The 8437-nt window shown below is 29.5% G+C and overlaps 1 pseudogene; it reads right to left on the reverse strand.

The window, feature by feature from the left end:
* Positions 1–597: 597 nt before the first annotated feature.
* Positions 598–7538, reverse strand: LOC130945349 (uncharacterized; annotated as a pseudogene).
* Between the last annotated feature and the right edge of the window lie 899 nt (positions 7539–8437).

The raw sequence follows: 8437 nt of genomic DNA on the forward strand, positions 1-8437 counted from the left end.
AAAATTATTATAATATCCTCCCAAAAAAAAAAAAGATAAATTGTTTATCGCATTTTTTTTACCAAAATAATAATAATAATAAAACACTCTGGCTCTGAACAGCGAGAGGAAATCAGCATCATCTTCATTGAGAGGTAGAGTCTTTCATATTAACCCTGTTGAATGCAATAAACAGTCATATTAGGATCACATAAAATAATTTTGACAAGGTGGCGTGAAAAATATCATAAACCTAGAAATAACAAGAAGCATTAAAGTTCCTAAAGTTAAATTAGTTTTTATTTTTTATTTTAAAAAATATATATTTTATATCGATTCTGCACTTTACTATCTTATGAAACGTAAATTTCATCTATGTCTCGAGCATTAGTAGTTAAGTAAGAAATATTGAAAATAATGCACACAAATTAGGCAGAGAATCAATGACAAAGTTTACCAAACTAAACTCATCAATCGAAATCAAAGAAAATAACCAAGCAACTTAAGATTAATTTAGTTAGCTAGCTTAATTTGAGTTCACAATCATTGTCAATATAGTCAATTACCACGTCAAATAGCAGCTGATTATCAATGAAAAGATTCCAAATTAATTGAACATTACCCGCTAATATTGGGGGATGATGGCTGATTAGAAGAAGAATGTGCAAAATCCTTTTCAGAATTTGTACCTGAGAATTGTCCAACAAAACCAAATTTTCAATTTACTCTTAAATCACATAAAAGTTATTATGTGATGTAAATGTGATAAATAAAAGTACTAATTAATCAATCATGATACGTGTATATTAAGATCAACCACCAAAATCAGTCACTAGCGTATAAAATATATGTTGGAATATAAATACACATTCAAAATAAATTAAACTATACATGTATTTATATATAAATATATTGGTGACTGATTTTAGTGGTTGATTTTGACGTACAAATAATATTTTTGCTAATTAATTAAGAGACTCACCAGCAGTTGAAGAACTGGATGCTTCTTTATGGTTTCCAATATTCGTGTAACGCTTAATCTCCACTGGCTTCCATACAAGGTTCCCATAATTATAGTCAGCACCACCACTATTTGTCCTTTCATATTCGTAATTGAACCTACCTTCCCTAGGACGGTCATAATTACGCTTTCTTGCATGAAATTTAACCCTTTGCTGCATGCAAATTTTAATGCAATCATTAACATCATAATCAGAAGGAATTAGTCTTTGATAAAGAAGAGAGCTGAACTAAAATTTCTCCTTCTTTATCATTAATATTCGAGAATCAGAATTCTATTTTATCGACAATTCAATCACCATTTATGACTTTTCTTTTACTTATCAAAGAATAGATTGCTTTACTTGTATGAGCAACAAAATCTTACCACCTGCATTTTCTCCTCAAATCAAATGTAGGAACAATATATAGAAACAAATTCATCAAGCCACATCAAAAGATCATAAAATAGATAGTAGCACATTAATAAGGTAGCTAAAAACAAAAAGAGCAATATTATTGTTGATCATATTATTAATAACTAACCTTGTAACTCTCTGGATCTGGAATAAATGTCCCAGTCCCAAGTTTATGATGTCTTGGATGCTCATTAAAACCAACTGGAACACTCTCACAATTGGGTCCAGAATTTTGCATGAGAGGAAGCAAGGGATGACTCTGACTCATGTCCCCAGAAGAAGGTAGCATCATATTTGGCACAATACTAGCACAACTAAGAGGAGGACATTTTCCCAATAATAGTTGTGACTGAAGCGGTGGTATTATAGGTGAACCAGAACAACAAAATGGACCCTGCAATTTTCCATCTAAACTTAGTCTTGCATTTTGCATGTTCTTCCAATGGCTTGCAAAATCACCCTCCAAAACATCAGCTAATAATGTACTTTTCATGTTCAAAGCCATAGGATCAGGTAATAAGCCTTGGTTATCACTCTTTTCTTGTTGAGCTTGGAGATTATTATTATTATTGTTGTTACCTAGCTTCAAATTATTGATTTGTTGCTCAAGAAGATACAGAGGTAGTGCATCAGGGTTAGAGCAAGGCATGTTATTACCGGAAAGTTCATTGTTGATGATAACATTTGAAGCACTATCTCCTGATTCATTCATTGAAGAAGAATGATGATGATGATGATGATGACGATGAGAACCTTGATCAGTAACAATGGCTGCATTATTATTCTTATTATTTGTGTGATCCTTTCTAGTATCAGAGGACTTGGAACTATTGGCAATGCTGCCAGTGGTGCTACTCTTTGGGCTCCATGATGATGGTGCAGCATCAAAGGAGGTTCCAATTTCATTGACATGTTTTGATGAAGAATTATTATTCTCATGAAATGATGGTATCCAGTAACCTTTGCCACTTCTGTTCCATGTGTTCTTGAAGAAGGAATCAAATTCTGCTATCACATTCTCTTCTGCAGATTCCAACAATCTAATTATCCTCTCTTCTCCATTAGCAATTGCACTCTTTATCCTAACATAGCTACCTGATAAGACAAAAAAAAAAGCACAATCACTGCAATTAATTAAGCTACTATTTAATCAGATATTTGTATTTGGTAAAAATTCACATGCAGTTATCTTCATGTAAAGTTGATAGTTGAAAATCGTTAGATGATTATTTAGTCAAACTTATTAAATCATTTAACAATTCTCAAATATCAACTTCAGATAAACACAGACAGCTGCATGTGAGTTTTCACACAAAGAAAGGATGCATAATGCATGTAAAATAAAAATACCCCTGCTAATGCTTCGGCCCAAGTTGTTGTTGGGACGCAAGGGATCAACAATATTGATGCATTTGAAAAAAAAAGGTTTGTCTTTAACATTGTTATTGTTTTCATTGATTTTTGGCACGCTGTAACAGCTTATAGAACTTCTCAGAAACGTTTCACTCAGCAGCAACACTTCCCTATCCCCTCTTGGAGCTTCCGCTATCTCATTTCAAACAATTAACTTATTAGTCAAATCATATATACCATCTTAACACAAGAAATTAATTAAATTAAAATGTACCTCTCATCGTATTCGGAATACACTCTTTATGCACTGGTCCCCACAAGCTAATGCAATAGTTATCCCAATCAAATTTGCTAAAGAACTCCAGAAATCGGAAAAGTACCTGACATAATTGCACCAATTGGAAAAATAATATCAAAATTTTCTCTATTATGTTAAATTAATAGTTAAAAACCGTGAGATGATTTTAAATATTTGATTAAATGGTCACCTAACGGTTCTTTAACTATCAATTTCACGTGCGAGTTTGTACTTAAACAAAAATGATGTTTAATTTGTTGTTGTAAAGTTGTAACCTCTAGTGGGCCAGAAAATGGCTTATTGTAAACATGAAATATGTATATGACTAAAGTTTCGAGTGCATAGGTTGACATTAATCTATAATATGCTCCCAAGATTTGGCTCTCATAGTAACACCAAGCTTTTATCAATATCACACTCCTTTTGAACAAGTGATTATGTCCTATCAGGTTGTCAACCTGGAACATCATAGAATAAACAAGTAATAGTATTGTTAGAACAACACACAGTTAGTTAAACTTTTGTATTTTGTCTCCTTATTTCTTTTTTTTTTATATATATATCTAAGACTATTATTAGATAGACAAATTTTATTTGCATTTTAATTACTGCTTTTGTGTGCATATTTTAATTTTCAAACAAATTTATGTCCTGTAGTATTTTATTATATTTTGCCAAACATATAACCTTTTAGAAAATATACAATGAGAGAGTTAATTTTTGCAACCAATTTTAGTCAATTTTTTAAATTTTAAATTTTAAATTCTAAATTTTATTAAAAAAAGAAATTAGAGTTAAGATAATAATTTTATAATAAAAAATAGAGTAAAATTGACTAGCTAGTTAAAAAGTAGTTTTCTGTACTTATTCTTTTTAAAATTCTTATATATGTCATATGCATTTTTGTAAAATCTTATTGAATTGATATTACAAATATTCCATGGACTAAACTATAGTACTAATTACTATAGCATCTTGATGAGTAAATATATAACAAATAAAGGGAAAATATGAAATTGAGAATTAAAGGTTGGTGAAAAATGAATATTCACCTCGTCAAGAAAACAAAGCGTACATAAGCCACTAAGCTGATTAAAAGATATGTCCACTACAAAATTTTCTATTATGAACTTTACTATCTTGACCTGCAATAATAACAATAATTCATGCATGTATTAATGCAAATAAACATAATATTGAATAATAGATAGAAACGTAACACATTACGGCTAAATTTTTTGTATATGGATAATTTTAGTATAAAATACGAAAATATTTCATCATTCTAATATTTTATATTGTTATAGTTTGTAATAAAAAAAATTTAATTATAAAAAGATAAAACATTATTCAAGTTTTGTAATAATTTTTTTATTATAAAACAAAACATTTAACAAATTGTGAAAAAATATTATTTTAATTATAAAAAATAAAATATTATTGATGCTTTACACTTAATAATTTAATATATTATTTAAATTTTTTTATTAGTTTAATATTAATGGTAATTAATTATAGTAAGAATAACCTAAAAGTTTTTAGTTTTCTTGGATTGTGTGGGAATTGGCAAAGAAATGAATGAACATTGAAAAAGGCTGCTACATACTACATACTACTATAGGAAGTATGGTTTGTGTTATGTGGAAAAGTGCAGTATTGTCAATAAAGGATGGAAAATAAGTAGGACTCGGATTCTAGCTGTTAGAAAGGGTAAAAGAGAGCAAGTAATGGAGAAAAAGTTTGTGTGTATTCAAGTTTTAAACTTTTCCAGCTCCGGAAAGGTCCGATCAGCGAATTGTTGTTCAGATCAATGTGGAAAAGATTGTGACACAAGGAAAGCTCATCTGGTATTGGTCCAGAGTGAGTTTCTTGTAAGTCTAACAATGTCATTTCAATAATTTTCCTCAATGTCCTTGGAATTTCAACAGGAAATCTATTGTTACCTAATCTGAGCCTATCAAAAGAAGGAGAATTTCCCAATTGAAAGGGAATCACACCATCAAATTCAGTATGAGTTAAATCAAAGGAAAGAAATGAACTTGAGCTACACAATGGAGCCAAACTACCATTAAGCTTGTTCCTTGAAAGGTTCACTCTTGTCAAGTTTGCTACATTTACAAGCTAGTGAGGAAGATTACCTTTAAGAGAATTGCTGTATAGCATGAGCTGAGCTGATTAAATCCTGTCAGGAACCCTAATGTTGCGGGAATTGAACCTGATAGCTGATTATTTGCGAGATCAGTCATCATCTTTTGACAGTTACCAAGTGTGGCAGGAATTTTCCCCTCAAGTTATTATTCCTAAGTTGAAACCAATTCAACTCTTTAAGCCTTCCAATAGTGATTGGAATCCCACCACTGAATTGGTTTCCAAAAAGATCAATCAATTGCAACCCTAAACAGTTACCAATCTCCAAAGGTATCTGTCCAGATAATTGATTATCAAAAAGGGACAAACTTTGCAACTTGCCAAGCTTCCCGATCTTTCTAGGGAAAGAACTATTCGAACTTGTTTCTGTACAAATAAATTTCCTCTAAATTTATAAGGTTTCTAATAATGAAGGGAGAGATTTATTAGCCAAATCAAGAACCTTCAATGATACACACTGAGCTAACTCAATTGGAATCACACCATGAAGCCCACAGTCTAAAATACTCCAAGACACCAACTTTGATGCATTATTAGAACACATAGTACTAGGAATAGTATTACCATGAAATTGGTTCCAAGAGACACTTTAAGTTCTGTAACGCTCTCAAGTTTCCAAACTCACTTGGAACCTCTCCAGTGAAATTGTTTGTTGACAAGTATTGAAGAAACAATGACTTCACGTCCAAAAGAACCTTGAGAGTAGTTTCAGTTACGTTGTTGGCTCCATTAGAAAGGCCCAGGAAGAAGAATAGTAATAGTATCATCAGTGAAAGTTTCATATTAATTATGTTCATGATAATGATGATGGTGTTCGGTATTTAGTTTGTGAGAAGAAGAATAAAGTTGATAATAATATTTGATAATGATAAAAGTAAGGTGAAGTTAACGTTGTAAGGTTGGAAATGGGTGCCATCCGTTTTTTTTATTTGTTTATTAATTTAATGTTGATAGGAATTAATTATAAAAAAAGTACATAAAAAATATATAAAGTTTTTTAATTTTTTTCATTCATTCTAAAATTTTTTAAAATGAAATTGTTATCTAAATTTTTTTTATTAGTTTAATATTGATTATAATTAATTATAGTAGGAGTACATAATTTTTATTTTTTATTGATTTTAAAATTTTTTAAAACGAATGAAAAAACAAAAAACTGAAAAACCTTATGTACTTCTTATATATTTTTACTATAATTAATTACTATCAATATTAAACTAATAAAAAATAATTTTAAGTAGCACAATACAAACAAAATATTGAAGCATTACATTTACACCATTTTATATATATATATATATATATATATATATAAATACCTCAGCCGGTATATACTGAACATGTTGAATCCGAAATTGAGTATCGGGTATCTTCTCCTGAGCATGTAAAAGATCACGAACCTCATTTATCAAAGTTTCGCAATTGTTATTAGTGAATGCTGCTAGGTCAATATCTCCATTAGGTAGATAAGTCTTCAATGGTACAGACCCTACTTCAAATACCTATATCCCAACACAAAACATAAATCCGTCATTTATAATAACAAACCCTAACTAGAGCCATATATCACATTTAATTAACAATTCCATTATTTGTCAAAAAAAACAAAATTCTAAAATGGTCTTAAACGAAGTATAATTAAAATTCACGTCATATACTGATTTTATTCTTGAGATTCCAATTACATTATTATCATTTCTAAAAAGAAGCATCTTGATGTCACACTGGACATTGGACATTGGTAAAACTGTGTAATTTGTTTTTGAAGCCCAATAAAAACAAATTTGATATGTGCATAAACTGTTTTAGTTATCAATATATATCGAAATAATTTCGTATTTAGTTTTATATCCATATATATTGAAATAATTTCGTATTTATTTTTACTAGGCACCAAAAACTAATGATGTCATTTCACCAGTTTTTTTAACGTGGTATTAAAATATCAGTTTATCACTCTATTTATCGGATCACTATCAAAAAGGAATTATGATGTCCAGAAATTAATTTTTATATGACATTAGTATAATTAGAATCTCAAAAATCGCTTTCAAAATTTAGTCAAAAATCAATTATGGAATCAATTATAGCTGATTTTTTGTGTCATTTAGATTTTTGTAGTAGTAAACCTGACAGGAGGCAGAGCAGTGAGTGGTGATGAGGCGTTGCAAGTAAGAAATGATGTCGTATCGGCGTTGTTGTGTATCTAAGTTTGGTTGAAGATATAGAAGTAATTCAGCTGCTCTGTGTTCAACAAGTAACCATCTCTGGTACTCAAACAACTTCGGGGTGAACCCTATCCTCACACCATTTGGACTAAAATACCCCGCATTCCTTTTCATCGTCAACCTCTTTCAACTGTATAGAAAACAAGAGTAGAGAAGTAAGAGAATTTGAACCTGAAATGTTAGAGAAGAATTTGGGTTATTGTGAATGAAGCTAACCAAACATGCATGCTAGATGCTACACTGTATTGATTAGGGAGAAATCTAGGAAAAAACATATAATGTAGAGAGAGAAAAAGAGATGTATATATTTTCTTTTTCTTTCATTTATTGTTTATTCATATTTAGGCCATTTTGGCTTCAATAATAATTAATTACAATAATGTTAGGAAGATAAAAATATCTAACTTACCTTGTTTAGTAGAGTGTAATAAATTATGAAATACGGACATTTTCGTTGAGTTGTCGTGTTTGTGTGTCGGATATATTTTGGTTTTTTTTCTCAAACATGCTTGGACACACCTAAATACTCTCAGTGTGTCCAGTTTTATTATTAATATATTTTTTCTATCATAGATGTGGAGACTCGAACCCGCAACCTCTTAGATGAGTATGGAAAGACTATGTCATTTTAGTTATAACTCATTAGCATTATTAATATATATTCTTGAAATAAATTTAAATATAATATATATTATTATTTATTAAAATAAAAAATATTTTAAATACTTTATATAATTAAAATAAGACATTAAAAATAATTAAAAAATTAATTTATATTTTAATATCAATAAAATATTAAAATATCATTACGATTTATTTAAAAAATATTTTATACTTTATATATATGAGTGTCCTGTATCTTATAAGATTTTAAAATTTGCGTATCGGCGTGTCCCGTGTCGTGTCCCGTGTCTGTATCAGTGTCCGTGCATCATAGGTAATAAATAAAATTGTAATAAATTTTTATCAATCTTTGCTAATATTTTTTGTTATTAAATATTCTCGAATTAATT

Source organism: Arachis stenosperma, chromosome 8 (assembly GCF_014773155.1).
Source record: "Arachis stenosperma cultivar V10309 chromosome 8, arast.V10309.gnm1.PFL2, whole genome shotgun sequence".
NCBI classification, from domain to species: Eukaryota; Viridiplantae; Streptophyta; class Magnoliopsida; order Fabales; family Fabaceae; genus Arachis; species Arachis stenosperma.